The sequence below is a fragment of the Phascolarctos cinereus genome, unplaced genomic scaffold (assembly GCF_003287225.1).
Source record: "Phascolarctos cinereus isolate Bilbo 61053 unplaced genomic scaffold, phaCin_HiC Scaffold_8;HRSCAF=390, whole genome shotgun sequence".
NCBI classification, from domain to species: domain Eukaryota; kingdom Metazoa; phylum Chordata; class Mammalia; order Diprotodontia; family Phascolarctidae; genus Phascolarctos; species Phascolarctos cinereus.
The window spans coordinates 9865773-9885014 of record NW_027556291.1 but is presented as its reverse complement, the minus strand read 5'-3'; the positions used below and the strand labels follow the sequence as shown (position 1 = coordinate 9885014).

The window sequence follows — 19242 nt, the reverse complement described above, 5'->3', positions numbered from 1 at the left end:
GCCCAGAGAGGGGAAGGCCCAAGATCAAAACCAGGTCTGCTGGCTCCAATGGCTCTTCCTTCTGCATCAGGCTGCCACAAACCTTTGTCAGAACCAAAGGGGCTTTGTCAAGTTGGAAGGGGTCTCAGACATCATCCCAGCAGACACCAGTCCCTTCATTTTAGAGAAGGGAAAACTGAGGCCTAGAGAGAAGCGAATTGTCCAAGAAGGATGGGGGCTGAGAAAAGGTCATCAGGTATAGCAGTTAAGGAATCATTAGTAAGCTCAGAGAGGTCAGTTTCCTTCAACTGGTGGTCTTGGAAGTCAGACTGCAAGAAGTTGAGAAGAAAATGAATTGTCATGACTTACTTGGAAGTGATTGAGGAAAAAGAAAGGAAAGAAAGAGAGAAAGAGAAAGAAAGAAGAAAAGAAAGAAGGAAGGAGAAGTGGTGGCCCAACCAAGAAGAGGTTAGATAGGGGCGGCTGAGGTGACTTCCAGCAGAGAGAGAGAACATGTTAGGCTGAGCCATGGCATGGCAATGACAGGTCTGCTCCTATACTTTCAAGGCCCCAAAGCCCTTCCCTACCTACTGGAGGATGCCATTCAGTCTTGCCTGGAAGTCCAACAGAGCCATCAAGTTCAAGTGTGTGCGGAATAATCGAACCATCTTGCATGGGACCTGAAACAGGTTGTGGGGGATCTGGGAGCAGGGAATAACAGCCCACTTGCAAAAGCTATCTCGACACTGGGAAGCTGACTTGAGGCCTGAGCACTGAGGGGTGGGACAATGGCTAGAACTGTTTCATTGTGATTGAGAGCTGGAAGGGATCTTAGAGGTCCTCTTTGACCAACTCTTTCATTTAACCAAAAAAAAAGGGCACTAAATGGTAGAGCCTAAGTCCTCCACATCAGTGCTTTGTCCACTATTCAGTCAGGAAGACTTGGGTTCAAATCCCCTCCTCTGACACTTATTGGCTTTGGGATCCTTGACAAGTCCCTTCACTTCCCTGGACCTCAATTTCCTAATCTGTAAAATGGGTATAATAACATCACTCACTTTATCAGGCTGTTGTGAGGCTGCATTCAGAGACAGTTACTATGTGTCTAAGGTAAGATTTGAACTCATGAAGATGCCTCTTCCTGACTCTAGGTCCAGCATTCTATCCACTGAGCCACCTAGCTGCCCCTAAACAAATATGTACAAACAAACTATATATAAGATGAATAGGAAATAATTAAAAGAAGAAAGGTCTTAGAATTAAGGGAGATTGGGAAAGGCTTCCTCTAGAAGATGAGATTTTAGTTGATACTCGAAGGTAACCAGGGAAGTTAGTAGGCAGAGAGGAGGAGGAAGAGCATTCCAGACATCAGGGAGTGCCAGAGAAGAATGCTCAGAGCTGAAAAATGTTCAAGGAACAGCAAAGAGGCCACTGTCACTGGCTCAAAGTGTTGCTCTTTATAGTTATAGGGAAGGTAGGAAGGAGGGAGGGTTTAAGGGGAAAGATAATGAGTTCCATCTTGAACACGTTGAGTTTAAGAAGTTTACCAGACATCCAGTTCAAGATGTCTGAAAGGCAGTTGGAGATGTGAGACTGGAGGTCAGCAGAGAAGTAGGGGCAGGATAGGTAGATTTAAGAATCAACAGCCTAGAGATGGTCATTCAATCCATGGGAGCTGATGAGATCACCAAGTGAAGTGGTATAGAGGGAGAAGAGATGAGAAGAGGGCCCAGCACATAGTGCTGGGGGTCACCTATGGTTAGTGGGCATGATCTGGAGGAGGACCCACCAAGGAGGCTAAGAAGGAGTGGTCTGATAGGTAGGAGGAGGTAAGAGAGATTGGTGTCCCAAAAACCTAGAAAGAAGACAATGTCAAGGAGAGGGGTGATCAGCAGTGTCAAAGGCTACATAGAGGTCAAAGGAGAATGAGAACTGAGAAAAGGCCATTGGATTTGGCAACTAAGAGATCATTGATAAGTTTGGAGAGAACAGTTTCCATGGAATGATGAAGTCAGAAGCTGGATTGTAAAGGATTAAGAAGAGAGTGAGAACAGACAAAGTGGAGGTACCTATTGTAGATGGCCTTTTCAAGGAGGGCACAAGAGATAAAGGAAGAAAATTAGCAGAGATGGAAGGACCAAGTTAGCATTTTTTCAGGATGGGGAAGATATGGGCATGTTTGTACGCAGTAGAGAAGCAGCCAGTAGGCAAAGAAAGATTGGAAATAAGCGATAGAGTGAGGATGACTGAGGGTGTAATTTTCTGGAGGACTCAAAATGCAATGGGATCACTTGAGCAGATAGAGGGGTTAGCCTTGGTAAGGAGTAAGGCCACCTCTTCATGTGAGACAGGGGTAAAGGAGGAGAGAGGGGCAGAAGGCAACTGAGTAATAGGAGATGAGGAAGAGGGGAGGAGAGGGAGCTTATAGTGAATGTCCTCAATTTTTTTTTTACAAAATATAAGGCAAGGATCTCAGCTTGGAGGGTGGGAGGAGGGGAAGCAATGGGAAATCGGGAAGAAAGATAAAAAGGTTTGAAAGAGCCATTGGGGAAAGTGGGAGAATGAGTTGATAGGGATATATACTAACATTGCTTGGCAGTGGTGAGGGCCCAACTGAGATTGTATAACATAAATTTGTAGTGGACTCAGAATGATTGTGTGATTTTTCTCCACCTTCTTTCAGCTGCATATGTATAAGAAGGAAGGCAGCAAATGGTGGGAGTAATTCGAGGTCGAGGCTTGGCAGGGCAAGATTAGTGAAATGATAAGGGGAATGGAGATCCAAAAAAAAAAAGGACAATATAGAGTTGAATTGAGGTCAAAATGGGGAAAATAGGAGAGAGTGGCTAGTGTTGGGGACGATGGCCTGGGAGGAAATTGAGAGGTTGAAGGATTAGAGGTCACAGTGTGGATAAAGAAGGTTTACTAAGGGAAGGCAGAGGGAAAGGGGGAAAGCCAATAGATTATGGTCAGATAAAGGGACTTGGGGATTCTTGGACATGAAGGATTCATTTGTGGCTGATAGCAAGGGTATGACCATCTTTATGTGTGGCTGAGGTAGGGTGGAAGAGTAGCTCATGGGAAGTGAGTAGGCTGAGGAGTTGAGTGGTTAGGGTGTTTGAGGGAAAGTCTGTTGAAGTCCCCTTGTATAACAGTAACTGTTGGAGAGGAGAGAAAAATTGTGATCCAGGTACCAAACTCATTGAGGAAGGTAGGGGAGTGATGTCAAGGTCTAGAGACAACAGCTACCAGACTTTAACTGGGTAGTAGAGGTGAACCGCATGAACCTCAAAGGAGGAGAGGTTACTAAGTGATGGGGTAGACCCTGGAGGTGGCCATGGGGAGCAAGCAGTATTCCAACTCTCCTGCCTCTAGCAGTAAGCTGAGGAGAATGAATGAAGGTACAGCCAGTAGTCTTGGGGGTAGCCAGGGAGGCCATGTCCTAGGGGGAGCCGGGTTTCAGTAAGAGCTGGTAGATGGAAGGAGTGGGAGAAGAAAAGAGGCTTCTAGGCTCATCTCAAGTGTCCCGCCTTACAAAAGGCCTTTCTGGATTCCCCTGAGTATTCATGTCCCACTACCCATCCCTCCCCACAACAAACTACTTTGAATTTATTTTGTATTCACTTGTGTGGTATGTGTTGTTCTCCCAGTAGAATGCAGGTTCCTTAAGGGATGAGTCCATTTCATTCGCACCTTTGTATCTCTGGGACCTCCCTTGGTGCCTAACAGCTAGTAAGTACATTAATAAGTGATGAACAGAATCAAATCCAATTGGATTTTGTGTGAATTGAATGTGGATTTTTTTAAATTTCTAGCTGGAGAAGACCTTGAAGGTGATCTAAGCCAAGCCCTTCATCTTACAGATGAGAGGACTGAAGTCCAAGGAAGCCAAGACACTCGAAGCTACTAACCCAAGCCCTACAGGAACTCGTTCGTGTTATTTTGCATAAGAGTATTTACTGAATATAAAAGGCCCAAACTTCAGATCTGCAAAATCAAATGAAAGGCACTAATGAGGGCAGCCTGGTGCCAGTGCCTTTCAGGCCGAGACTCTCGAGGCGCGGCCCATACGGACCATCCAGACGGAGGTGACAATCAGTGGGGCTTGTCGCTGGCTCTCTTGGCGGAAGAACGGAGCCTGCTGCTTCCAGTGGGCAAGAGGGGCAGATGTCCTGAGGCCCCTGCATGACAGGGGGCCAACCCATACCACAAGGCCCTTGGATACAATGGCTTCGCAGCCAAAAAAGAGAGGCAGATGCGATTTCTGTCAAGCTCTGTCAACAATGGCCGTGTTCAAAGGTTGGCACCTCTTGCACAGCAGGCCCCCAGGCAAGCCTGGCACAGCTCTCACACTCTCAGACATGGATCGCCTGGGTGAGGGTGTGTTCAAAAAGTGTAACTGATCAAAACCTTACCATGGACAGCTAGGCCCCAAAGACACGCCCACACAGAGTGCCAAAGTGGGCAGAGACGTGCTTACAAGCTGAAAGGCTGCTCTGAAATGCATTTTGTAAGAGTAACAACTACCCCTACTCCCAACATGGAGCGTAAGATGGAAAAAATATCCAAGGGACCTCATAACAAGGTGCCTCGGTAGAATACAAGTTTCCTGAGGGCAAGAGACTAGGCTACTTTTATCTCTATCCCCAATGCCCAGCACAGTGCTTGGCACAGAGTAGACACTGGACACAAGATTGCCCTGGAATCTGGACGCACGGAATTCAAGAGGCCTGAGGAAGAATAATCTTGCCCTGGGCAGTAACAGCTCCCTTTCCCAGAGCCCCCTAATGTGCCCCCCCCATGGAGGCTTCCTTGTGGATGCTTGAGCTCCTGGTGGGGAATGGCCTCTGACCTTGGGCCACTAATAGGGGATGACAGAGGCTTGAGGGAGAGACTCAAAGGTCAGCTAGACCAACCCCCTCGTCTTCCAGATAGGAAACTGAAGCCCAAAGAGGGAAGTGACTTGTCCAAGGTCACAAAGCTAGAGCTTTGAATCAAGGTCCTCCACCTCCAAGTTTAATTACAACTACAGCATCAACAACTCAGCAACTCACAGTATTAAAAAGAGAGACAGGAGCAGCTAGGTGACGCAGCAGACAGAGCACCAGCCCTGGAGTCAGGAGGACCTGAGTTCAAGTCTGGCCCCAGACACATAACACTTACTAGCTGTGTGACCCTGGGCAAGTCACTTAACCCCATTGCCTAGCAAAAAGAGAGGAGAGAGAGAGAGAGAGAGAGAGAGAGAGAGAGAGAGAGAGAAATGAAGCATTTATGAGGCCCTGACTATGTGCCAGGCACTGTGCTAAGTGCTGGGGAGGCAAAAGCAAGAAAACAAGATGGCCCCAACTCTAAAAGATTTACATTCTCATGGGGGAATACCACACAGAAAGAGGAGATGACAGGAGGGGGAAGGAGAGAGGGCAGCAGGCACAGTGGACAGAACGCTACCTCTGACTGACTTCCAATCCCATCTGTGTGACCAGAAGCAAATCCCTGAGCCTCAGACAAGGTTTTAAGACTACAAGATGAATGGCATCTGCCTCAGTGGACAGCATTCACCCCTGCCATCCTCTGATGAAATCACAGGACCTGCCACAGTTCACTATAACACACTGTCCCTGTCTCTCTCTGTAGAGTGCGTAAATCCCCTTGGATTTCTAAGCAATGGTTTCCCCCTTGCCCCAATCACCATTAGTATGATCAAGACTGGACTTCACTACCCATCTTGGCCCCAGAGGATAAACAAGGAAATGTACCTCACTCCTTCCCTGGGAGAAGTGGAACACCATGGGTGTGGAATACTGCATACTTTGTCAGTTACCGGTGATGTATTCCTTGTTTTGTCTAACTGGTTTTCCCACTTTGTTTCAAGGGAAGCCTCACTGGGGGTAGGAGGGCATCAATAAAACTTTAAAATAAATAAAATAGTTTAAGAAGGGCCTGTCTTGGCAATCTATCACAAGAAATAGGTCTTGCAATTCCCTCCAGCCTGGGAGTGGCAGAGAATGCTCCAGGGATGGAAACTGTACAGACCAACCCACCCTTCCCCTAGACAGGGAAAATGATTTGCCTAAGGTCCCACAGCCCGGCCGGCTTAGGACCCTGGCCTCCTACCCAGCAGCCCAGCGGCCCGGCATTTAAGAACCTGGGCTGGAGGCCTTCCTTCCATTAGAAAGGCTCTGGCTCCCAGTGAACGTGGTAAGGCACAGTCAGCTGCACAACCCTGTGAGATGGCTGGGAACTCGGGGCTGGCATCTTTATCGAGGCAAAGTTCTCAGAGAACCCAAAGGGGTGGGGGGAGGGAGAGAGTCAGAAATAACCCCCTTTCCCCTTTCTCTCAGCCACAAGCTGCACTTAGTAACTTGAAGATATAAAGGCCCCTCATATGTTCTTAAAAATAAATGGCCTGCATTCTTAGAGAAATAATTCAGTCTCCCCATTGGATTCATTAATGGACCCTCTAAACACCTTTTTCTCCCAAATCTTTCTGGGCACCTAATGCCCGCTCTAAATCAGCAGCTTTCTAACAACCCCGCCGCCGATGCCAACTCCAGCCCTCCCTCTCTGCCGAGAGCAGCTGCAAAGTATACAGACTGCTGCCCACTCCCTGCCATTTTCACACTCCCTAGTACTTAACGAACAAACTCCACAGAGGCTAATCATCAGGGCTAATTACAGGGAGGGGGGAAAAGCACTAAAAAGTTAATAAAAGAAAACAATTACGAGGCCAAAGAGGCAGCCATTCTCCTGATGCCCTCATGACAGAGATTGGACCGTGCCTCCCTGTGTCAATCTACCAACAGTACCCTCTGCTCCCTCACGAGTGCCCATGTGACAAGCCCATTGCCACTCCCTACCTACAAACCTAATGGCATGAGTGGGGGCTGCTTTCCCAGGCCAGCCCACCAAAAAACCCTATCTGCCTCGACTCAACACTTATTAAGTTTTCTTCTTTTTTTTCACTCAAATAACCCAATGGAGGGCTTGCTATGATCTGTTGGAGACTCTGAAGTGATTGATTCAATCACCAAGCACCAGAGACAGAAAGCAAGCAAAACCAGGCCCAGGCCCATTTGGCTTCAGCTATGATTCCAACTGGATTCCCTCTTTAGATGTCCCCAGGGATAATGGAGGTGGGTAGGCCACTCTAGGGATTGAGAGACCCTTCCCAAAGCTGGAATGGACCATCTTTGGAATGAGGGGTCTTCTGAAGCATGAGGAAGAGCCCATGGGAAGGGGGCCAAACTTGGGGGTGGGGGTTGGGGGGAGGCTAGGATCCAGGCTCCAGCACTGGGAGTCAACCACAATTCCTTCCTCTTCCTCACTTCACCTATCTAATCAGGTGACAAATCCTGTCATTTCCACCTTCACAACCTCTCTTTCATCCTTCCCCTTCCTTCTCTCCACTTCTCCCCCACATGGGTCTCCCTGCCTCAGTTTCTCTCTCTCCAATCTGCATGGGTCACTCCCCTGCTCAAAAAGCTCCAATGGCTCCCTGTTGCCTCTGTTTGACATTTAAACCCCCTCACAACCTGGATCCTGTCTATTTTGCTGGATTTATTGAACAGTACTCTCCTCCATGCATTTTTTTTCCCTAGCCAAAAAAATGAGACTACTTGCTGCACGGTGGACCCGGAGTTATGAAGACCTGAGTTCTAAAATCTAGCCTCAGACACTTACTAGCAGCCTGACTCTGGGCAAGTCACTTAACTTCTGTCTGCCTCAGTTTCCTCAACTGTAAAATGGGGGTAATAATAGCAAACACCTCTCAGGGTTGTTATAAGGATCAAATGAGATAATATGTATAAAGTGCTTAACCCAGTACCTGGTACATATCAAGTAATTAATAAATGCTTGCTGAATTTAAAAAATTGGCAGAGGAGGAGGAAGGGGAGGAATAAGGTTAAAGAGGATATGTGAGTATGTATTAAAAAAAAAAAAGATCACCTAAGATGGCAACAGTGGAACTGTCAATGGGAGGAGACAAGAAGGAGTTTCTTGACAGAGAGGACAATCACTGGGTATTCTCTAAATTTCCCAGGGTTCCTAGCATATTAACAGGGATGCCTCATCCATTGCACTTACATACTGTCTGTGACAGAAGTCACTTCTGTTTCCTTAGCAAACAGCTGAGAGTTGGAGTCACTGCTGTTCAAGGAGTACAAATCCCTTAAATTACAATAATTCCAATTGAGGGGCAGCCTGGCATACTGAACTGGGAATGAGGAAGATGGGTTCAAATTCTCCTCCCCCACTTCCTACCTGTGTGACCCACCAGTTTCCTCTGTCTGTAACATAGGAGATATTAACTAAATGGTCTTCAAGGTCCCTTCTAGCTCAAAATTGATGATCATATGACCCTGGGCAAATGATTTCACTGCTCTTGGCCTCAGTTTCTTCATCTGTAAAATGTATATAATAATAGTGCCTGCCACACAGGATCAAATGAGATCATGTAAGTAAAGAAAACTACAAACATAAAAGTGCTACATAAATGCCAACTATTATTACATGTTTGGTCCTCATAACATTTCAAAGCTAATTTGTTTGATTCTCACAACAATCCGGTCCAGAGGCAGCACAGTATAAACAGGGGAAACACCATCTTGGGAGTCAGAGAACATGGATTCAAAGTTTGTTTCTGACACTACCTATGGGAGTTTGGGCATGCCCCTTCCCCCCTCTGCGCCTCAGTTTCCTCATCTTCGACTGGACTAGATGCCATCTAGTCCTCAATAGCTCCAGATCATATGACCCTCTGAAAAACCTGTGGCACAGAGGGTAGGGAGAGAGCTTAGCCTTGTTCCGTTTGTCCTCATAGAGCAAAGCTGGGAGCCCCCTAACCACTGGAAGCTGTACTTGGAGAAGGTGGACTCCCCATCACTGGAGAGCTGCAAATAGAGGCTACATAGCTACTTGCTGAGTACAGCGTGGAGGGGACAAGTTGGACTACTTGCTATCTGAGGACCCTCTGAAATTCTGGGCTTCCTCCAAATAAAGAAACTGAGGCACAGAGAAATGAAATGGCCACTCTGTTCAACAACTGAGAAGCCAGAGCTCAGGTTGCTTAGCCTCAGGCCTTTTCCACTACCAGATGTGACAACTTCCAACTGCCTCTTAGACTGATGGGAGCTATCTGAATCTCAGATGCTCAGAACACTCTCGGGAGCAGCTCCCCCCAGGCTATCAGCTACACATGCTTTGTCTGGAGCTCACTTCTTGAACCAATTATTCACCCCAATTAAAGACCCACTTGCTAGAAATCCCGGCGGCAGCAGCAACAGCAGCAGCAGCAACAGTAAGGCTGGCCGCTGGAGGGTGCCCTTCCCCTACAATTCCATTGGCCATTAGCCTCCATCTGCTTTCCTCATTGCTGCTGCCCTTGGACCAAAGGGGGTGGGGGGGGGGAGACTTGTTGAGCACGTTCCTAGAAGAGCTGACGCAGGAGATCTCGAAGCCCTCAGAGAGCTGGCAAGAAGACTCTGGCCCTCTCCTACCCCCAACTCCAAGAGTGGTGGCCCCAGCCAGAGAGTGGGAGGGACACAGTGTCCAGATCTCCCCCCACCCTCCATTTCAACATATGTTCCTATACACAAGCACACTCCCCAAGCTGTCAAAAGCTGGACACGCACAAGCACACACACACACCCCCAAATCCCCCATACCAATCTGAACTCTGCACCAGCCATCTGCTCCTTCCTCTGCCTCGCCTTGCTGGGCCGCAAATGAAAATGGAAGAAACTGCCAATTGCTACAGATCTGGTTGGAAAGCTAATGAGGGTGGCTTGCTCATGAAAGCAGGAGAAATTTCAGCAGCCCCCTGTCTGTGTGCTGGGGCCTCCTGGTCTGAGGAGATGGCTGAAAGGCTGCAGAGGGGAAGCCCTTACCCAGGGGCCATGGCAAAGCTCCCTCTGCCAAGGCCATGAAGGAGCCCAGATGGACCGAACCCCGGGAGAGCCTGTGCACAAACAGATTTTGGACTAGGCCACTTGCTGGATCGGCAGGTTGTGTTTTTATTTCCCCATAACAGGAAATGCAGAGTGGTCTGTTTAATTAGAAAATATGTTTGCAGCCTGAATGCTGTGTCAGCGTGTGCAAAAGACAGTTTTCCCCAAATAGACACTTCTTTGACATTCCTGGACCTCCAGAAATAATCCCTGAATGGAGTGCTTAGTCAGAAATGTCACCTGGGGCACACATGCACCACGCAGGAAGGCCACTGCTGGCTCACACCATTACCTTGGCCGCCCTCCTTCTTCCCCAGATTCCAGCCATGATGTGTCAGGAGCAAAGGGTAGCCCCCGAGGGAAGAAGGCCACTGCCAGAGCTGGGACGGGAACTTGGTCATCTTTGTGCAAAGAGCTTCCTCACTCTCAATCCCATCAATTCTGCAGAATGAGCCTTTCAATACAGTGAGCATCTATTAAGTAGGCACCACATCCCAGAGCCTCCACGATGACCTGCCTGTGCTCCAGAAGCTTACGTTCTGGCGAGAAGATCAACACTGAGACAGAGAAATAAATACAGTGGCATGAGAGGAGGGAGACAGCATCAATAACTAACAACTCAGTGTGGGATGGATCAAGAAAGCCTTCACGACCCCCTAGATGAGCCTCTGAGGAAGCTGGGGATGAGAAGGGAGTGCACGACAGGAGCCCACAACAGCCTATGCAAAGGATGGGGTGGGAAAGGCCAAGTTTGACGATGAATAAAATGGGCCAGTTTGACCCGCTTGTAGACTGTGTGAAGAAGACTGAGGCGAGGTTAGTCTGGAAGGGCAGGTGCTTGGGAAAACTTCGAAGCCAGGGGAGTTGGGCCTCAGTGCCTCAGCCTCCCCTTTTAGGGCCCTAGCTCCTCCTCCCTACTGTCTTACTGTTCTCTCTCTTTCACCACAATCTGGGAGGGGAAGATCCTCAGGGCTTCTGGCCAAAACAGAAACAATTAATTTGCATTCACTCTGAGCCATCCAGAAGGTCCAGAACAAAGGACAAGCAACTTTTGCCACACCCATTGCAACAGGACCTCCGAAAAGGAAGTCAAATGGACCTCCCCTGAACACTCTGACTGTGGAATGCGAGTTCTACTCAAGAAAGGCATTTTAAACCTGTGTCGGCAAGGGAGGGAACATCTGGAAGGTGGGGCAGTCTCCTGGGCATCCCCAACAGCACAACTGACTTCCTGCTCTCAGGCCCCAAAGGCTTCTATTCATCCTTCCAGTCTACAAGCTCAGGGGCCCCGACAAGGCTTCAAGGCCTGGTCAGATTCTGTTTCCCTCTGTCTTGGGCTCTGTAATGGTCCTAGGTCTGAAAGAATGGGCATTCAAGTTGGCAAAGTGTTTTCTATACGTGATCTTTCTATGCTGTTATTACCCTTTCCTTTTATAGATGAGAAGACTAACACTCAGACAGACAAAGGACACAATAGACAGGCCAAGGATACATAGACAGAAAGTATCTGAGGCAGGATTAGAATCCAAAAAGAGTTAACATGATATGGTATAGAAAGTGTTGGCTTTGGAATCAGAGGTCTTGGGTTCAAATCTTATATCTGCTTCTTACTGGCTGTGTGACCTTGGGCAAGTCACTTAACTTTTCTGTGTCTGATCTCTAAAATGAGGAGGTTGGACCAGATGACCTCTGAGGTCCCTCCTAGCTCTAGACCTAGGATCCTATGATCTCTTTCCTTTTTCTTTCTTTTTTTTTTTTAAATATAATTAGCAGTGAATTGACAAGTGCCTAATTCTGAGGTCTTCTGGACTTCAAGTCTAGCACTCTGACCACTAGGCCATGCCTCTTCTCTGGAAAATTGCAGTCACCCATCCCTCACCATACTCAGCCCTGAGCTGTTATATCTGGTAAAGCGTTGGCCATGACCTACGTTTAACTTTTGCCAATAACTGTCCTTCTTGTAAAAAAAAAAATCCAACTGGACAAAAAAATTCCCAGGCAGAGACCAATAAAAACTGATTGCTTGGCAAAGCACTTCTTTAACTGGAGGCTTAAAAAAAAGGAAAACCCAAGGCAAGGTAAACTCATTATTCAGTAAAGGTGAAGAGCAGACCTCAGGAAAGGCTCCACTGTGGCTGCAGGGCCCCATTTGTCTGGTCCGCTTGACCCATAAGGAGTATTCCACCCCACCTCCCCCCCCCCAACCTCCCACACAGGAAAGAAAGTGCTCATGGTCATGCTTCTTTCCTGGGGCCTCAAGCCCTTCCAGACATACCACACCCTTGCCCATCCCGTGAGGGTCTATCTGATCCTGCCAAGTTTTTCCAGTGGAAAATTTCAGATGTCTCTATTTCAACCCCAATGATGAGGCAGGCAGGCAGGCAGGCCCGCCGGCCGGCTGACTAGCCTGCCTTCCTAACCCCACTCTTTTACTTCTCCCTGAAACATCGAGGGTCTCCATGGTGGGGAGAGGCTGCTGGTCCACAGGCCACTTCCATTTCAGCCCCTGTATTTCTCATAACCCTTGGGCCTCTTTGCGTCTGCTTGCTACAAAGCACCTTTTTTCCCTCAACCTCTCACTCTTCCAACACCCGTTTCTCCTGTTGCTCGAAAATTCTTTAGAAGCTTCCCAGCCCCGCTGCCTACACAGATCCTATTCATGCCTCCATCTTGCCTGTGACAGGATAATAGGATCACAAACCTAGAGCTGAAAAGGGCCCAACCCATTCATTTTACAGATAAATAAGCTGAAGTCCTGAGAGGTCCCTTACCCAATGTCACAAAGGTAGTATGTATTATGCTGATCACTCCTGTATGCTTATTCCTATACTGCTGCTGATAATAATAGATGAAGAGTAACCTAAAGGCCCTAAGCCACTAGGGTAAAGACTCATTTATCAACAAAATCTGTTGGGAAAATAGGAAGGTAGTCTGACAGAAATCAGGCATAGACCACAGTCCCCCACCGTATACTAAGACAAGCTCCTAACAGGTACATAACTTAGGCATAAAACATCACATGATAAACAAATCAGAGGAGCAAGAAAGAAAATGCTTTTTGATACTATGGATAAGGAAAGAGTTCATGACCAAACAAGGGACAGAAAGGATCATAGAAGACAAAAATGAATAATTTGAACTGCATAAAATTAAAAAGCTTTTGCACAAGCTAAACCAATAGTTAAAATTAGAAAGGAAACTGTTAACTGGGGGAAAATCTTTGCAGTAAGTTTCTTTGATAAAGGTCCTACACCCAAGAGGAATAAAGAACCAATTCAGATGTATGAATGACAGCTGTTTCCTAAGAGATAAATGGTCAAAAGATATGAATAGACAATTTTGAAAGGAAGAAATTTAAGTTATCAACAACCACATGGAAAAAAATGATCCAAATCACTAAAATTTAGGGAAATCTAAATGGAAGCAACTCTGAGGTTCTACCTTATACCTTTTAACAATGATGACAAAAAAAAAGGAAAATGACAGCTGTTGGAGATAATTGTTTCCCTGTGGAAAAAGAGACACATTAATGCACTGTTGGCAAAGTTATCAATTGATCTAGGTATTCCAGAAAATAGCTGGGAACTATGCCCCAAACATCACTAAGTTGGCCATACGCCTGGGCCCAACTATCCCACCACCAACCCTAAACTCCAAAGAGACCAAAGAAAGAAGAAAAAGTTCTCTCTCTCCCCCTCTCCCTCTCCCTCTCCCTGTCCCTTTCCCTGTACACACACACACACACACACACACACACACACACACACACACACACAAAATCAACTCCTTTTGTTATAGCAAAGAACTGGAAACTAAGAGGGGTATCCATCAACTGGGGAATGGTTGAACAAATAATGATGTATGAATGTGATAGAATACTATTATGTGTTAATAAATGACAAGAGGGATGGTGTCAGAGAAACCTGGAGGACTTATCTGAACTGATGCAGAATGAAGTGAAAAGAACCAGGAAAACAATTTCTATAATAACAACACTATAAATACAAACAACCTTCAGATTTAAGAATTTTAACCAATGAAATAACTGACCAAGATTCCAGAAAACCAATGATGAACCTTCTGACAGTGAGGAAATAAACTCAAGGCAAAGAATGGCTTAAATTTGAAGACATGGCCAATATGGGTATTTGTTTAGCTTGATTATGCCTATTTGTTATGAGAGTTTTGCTTTTCTTTGTTTTTTGTTTTTGTTTTTTGGGGGTGGGAGGAGGAGGGAGGCTAAGGGATAGGACAGCTGCTCCCACCAAAAAAATTAAAGAAAAGAGGGTCATTGAAGCATTTTTAAATGCACAGAAGAGAACAAAAGGAAAGGCAGAAAGATTTACAGAAAAGCCAGACAGCTTTAAAGTTATGTGTTGAATTTACTATATATTTTAAAAGAAAAGCAAGCTGTACATAATAGATATGCACCATTTTATGTACATTATTTTTTTTCTGTTCTACTACATGTATGAAAATGGTCATTTCATTTAATGTTCGTTATTTGCGAATAAGAAATAAAATTCTAAAAATAATAAAATAAAAGATGAGAAGAGGATAATAATTATAATAGATAACAATACCAATGTCTCAAAATTATTTTGAAAAGGAGATGGATGTGCTTAGACTATCATTTTGAAAAACCATGGGTTTGAAGGATTTACAACTAGTAAATCAATTATGTCCATGATTCCAAAAAAACACCATTTGATAGAACTGTCACAAACACCTCTTTCTCCCACAATATTTGGCAGAAAACATAAGCATTTTAGGACCCACACACAACAGCAATGGCAGCTGTTGCCCTAGTAAGAACCTCAGGAGCCAAAGTGCATGAAGGAATGCCTGCTAAAGATAGAAGTCAACAGCTATGATGGCAGAAGCGACTTGCAGGAGATATTGAAGATCTGTGCAAAGTCACTAGAAAATTCCATCACTATCTAGCTTTTATGTACAGTAGGAAACTTCAGCACCATACTGTTACATTAAAGTCAACAAAAAATTAACATGTGCAATAGAATCTAGAGGAGAAAAACATATTGGAAATGCCAGATTCCTTTAATTAGCTATTGAAAGCAAAAGACAAAGGTTAAGGTGATAACAGAGTTCAACACAGCATAAAGAACCAAATAAACAATTTCACATCGATTACAAACCGAAATCTAGACTCAAGAAAGAAAGAAATTAAAGGTGAGAGGAATTACAAAGAAGGAGGATGTGAGAGATCAGTACTCCTGGTCCTGATGGCCATAAAAAGTCCAACACGACAAAACGGAGCTGGATCAAAGAACAAACAGAAAGCTCGGGATCAACAACAGAGCCATCAGTTCTGTCAAAGGAGGCAACTTAAAGGAAAGTGGCAGGGCTGGATAGGAGCCATCACTGTAATAGTGTGTAAGAATTGCTCAAAAAGCACTTTCCCAACTTCCTGTGAGACATGAGTCTGATCCTCCCTTCCCTAACATAGGCCATTGCACATCTATTATTACCAAAAGATGAGAATACCAGTGACCCCTCCAAACATAGACCAATGACATGTTTACATGCTTTACACAATCCATTCACAACTTGTATCACTGAAGAAATCCCTAAACACACACACACACACACACACACACACACACACACACACACACCCATGATTTGATCGAGGAACAAAAAGGGTATGTGCCAAAAGATCCAGAGATGTAAAGAATAATTTATTATTGATTCGGTGATCAGCGAACAAGCTGTCCCAAATTACTGTAATCTCTATACTGTCTTTATGATCACAAAGCCTTTGACTCAGTTCCACACTCATGGTTTATTTGTGTATTGTAAATCTATCAAATAGACCCAAGTCTTATAAGAAAGCTAGAGTAAGTAATGCCAACATGGAAATCTGCTCTCTATTTAAGACGCATCACCAACACAATAACGTCAAAAACAATTGATCTAAAACGTGACATTTTTCAGGGACACAGTTTAAGGTCTTTATTGTTCTTCCTAGCCTTAAACCAAATAATATCTCACCTAAGTAGAACTATATATGGCTTCCTGCTTAAAGACGGAGTCACATCAAAACAGCTCACCAATCACCTGCCAAAATAGACACACATTAAATAGTTTTTCCTTCTCATGGAATCTTTTCCCAATGATATCAAAATGACACCCAGCCTTGATAAACACAAAATTACTAATATACACTGAGGAAAAATAGACACTGCAGGCTTTGAGCATGAATCAGAAGGTCAAATTGAGCCAATGGATGAAGGTGATACTTAACAAATATTTTGGTCTCCTCCAGGCAAGATACATTGAGCATAAAGCTATCAAGGAGAAACTTTGTATGGTGAAAAAACGTACTGGCATCCTGAAATGAAATCTCAATGAGAAGAGCATGTTTAAATCAATGAACACCTATGCAATACCAGTCTTAACATACTCTTGAATCTATGAGATAGACCATGACCTTATTAGGAAAGTACACTAACAAAAACCCATACAGTGTTAATGAAATACAGGGCCCGTTACCCTAAGGCAGTTATAAGATATTAACTCTTCCTAATCAAACAGGAGAAAGTAGATTGATAGATGTTCTCGGAGCTCTTGACAAACCAGTTAAAACCTTACCAAATTACTTCGGGAATAAGTAGACATCATTTCACCAATCAATAGTAAAGACTGACAATACGTATGTGTCAATGGATTTATGAAATGTAATTAAATGTGGTTTATCTCCAGAAGGAGCCTATGAAACAACTGAGATATAAGACAGGGACAGACACCTGGATTAAACTAACAACATGCTGACAAAAAAGGATCAAATGACTGAGTGATGATTTTTAAAAAATAGAAATGGAGACATTTATATTGGCAATTCAAGATCAGATCGCCACCATAAGAAATTGTACATGGTTTAGCTTTAAGAAGCCCAGATTTAGTGATCAACACCAATTATTTGAAAAAAATTATAGAAATCCATGCAACACTTCACTGCAGACCACAAAAATTTAGCAAATACCTAGTTAAACACTGATTGACTTGATGACTAGAATTATACATCTGAAACTCACTATCTTTCATAAAATAGCACGTGGCCAATTCCAATACTATAAATACAGACATCAAAATACCTGAGAATTTGACACATAACTGCACTTGAAATGAATGGACCAGTATCATAAACAGAATGGTTGTTCCCAATCACCCAGACATACCATGGATTCATGGAAGTTTTGGAAAAATAATTTTTAATAGATGTTGCCATATCAAGTAATACTTATTTCCAAGCTATAAGGATTGAAAAGCTTTCAAAATATAGAGACTCACTACTTCTAAAGAACATCAAATAGCAGATGATGCCAGTGCTGCAGGAGGAGTAGGTGGCCCCGGGGGCCTCAGAGTTGGAGTCCGAGGTGGCTTCGGCAGTGGGGGCCATGGTCGAGGCCATGGCTGTGGCTGTGGGGCCCAGAGAGGAAAGGCCAAAGACAAGGAGTGGGTTTCTGTCACTAAGCTGGGCTGGCTAGTCAAGGACATGAAGATCAAGCCTTTGGAAGAGATCTATCTTTTCTCTCTTCCTATCAAGGAGTCTGAGATCATAGATTTGTTCCTGGGATCTTCATTGAAAGATGAGGTTCTGAAGATCAAACTAGAGCTGGACAATGTACCAGGTTCAAGGCTTTTGTGGCTATCAGTGACTACAATGGTCATGCTGGCCTGGGTGTCAAGTGCTCCAAGGAAGTGGCCACAGCTATTGGTGGTGCTATCATTCTGGCCAAGTTGTCCATCGTTCCTGTGAGACACGGCTACTGGGAGAACAATATTGGCAAGCCTCACACAGTGCCCTGCAAGGTCACTGGGCAATGTGGATCAGTTCTGGTGTACCTGATCCATGCACCTAGAGGGACTGGCATCGTCTCAGCTCCTGTGCCTAAGAAGCTCCTGATGATGGCTGGAATTGATGACTGCTATACTTCTGCAACTCTGGGCAATTTTGCTAAAGCTACCTTTGATGCCATCTCCAAAACCTGCAGCTATCTAACCCCAGACCTGTGGAAGGAGACTGTGTTCACCAAGTCTGCCTGTCAGGAATTCACTGACCATCTTGTGAAGACTCACACTCACGTGTCTGTCCAAAGAACCCAAGCAGCTGCTGTGGCAACCACATAGATGTTTTTTATAAACAAATAAATTGAACTATGCTTGCTAAAAAAAAAAATAGACTCAGCAGATGAACTCAAAATCACATGGGAGCAGAATAAGATCTACATTTCCCTATCATCCTGTCTACTACTGGAGTCATCTTGAAGGTGCCTACAGTGAGTCTACAGAAGATGAGCTTACATCCTAATTCTTACATTCAGCCCAGAAAAATCAGTTGTTTTATTTTCTTGCACAAGAGTCCACATAGTATTAAATATAAGATAATAACAGCAGGCTAATGACTTGTCCCAAGACTGTTTCTATCTGAACTTCATGTGAAAAAAAGAGAAGAATAAGATAACAATAACAACAACAACATTTATATAATGCTTTAAAGCGTGCCAAGTGCTTTACGTCCACTACCTCATTTGAGCTTCATAACAACCCTGTGAGGCATTCATTTATTCAATAAATATTTATTAAGTACCTACTATGTGCCAGGCACTGTGCTAAGTACTGAAGCAAGTACTATGGTATTATTAGCCCCATTTTAGAGTCCAGGAAACTAAGCATCAAAGAACCATAGTTGCACAGCTAGTAATTATCAAATTAGTAATTATCAGGATTTGAACCCAGGTGTTCCTCTCTCTACTAGGCCGTACTGCCTCTCACAATATCACTCCTCCATGCCTGCCTTCTCTTTGTCTACTGCATTTAGCAGTAGGCTTTGGAGAACAATAAAAATCCAGTGAGGAAAGATGTACGTTTTAGAAATGATGTAGGATCATGATTGTGAATACCTACTTCTTTGTAGACGAATCAAAGGGCTTGCTGTAACAAGGGTAAGGCCATGGGAGCGATACTCCAGGGTGGGATTTTTAGAGTGTGCAGACACCAAGCTTTCTCCACCTACCCTCAAGCCCTATCTCAGGGCATGCTTCCTCCCCAGGTCCAGAGTGACTGCCTCCCTGACTTACCCTGCCTCCCACTTCTCTCTGGTAGTGCCCAGTTCTGCAGCAGCATAGAAATACCATAGTGTTTCCATATTCCAGGGCTCAATTTCTCTCTCTCTCTCTCTCCCACACACACACACACACACTCACACACACACATATACACACACACACATACACACACTTTATTCAGGGCCTTGCCTAGGGTTCTCCAGAGAAGATCAATGTTGACATGTTTC

The 19242-nt window shown here is 44.8% G+C and overlaps 1 pseudogene; it reads left to right on the top strand.

The window, feature by feature from the left end:
- The first annotated feature begins 4519 nt into the window (after positions 1 to 4519).
- Positions 4520 to 18077, top strand: LOC110192356 (small ribosomal subunit protein uS5 pseudogene; annotated as a pseudogene).
- The last annotated feature ends 1165 nt before the right edge of the window (positions 18078 to 19242 follow it).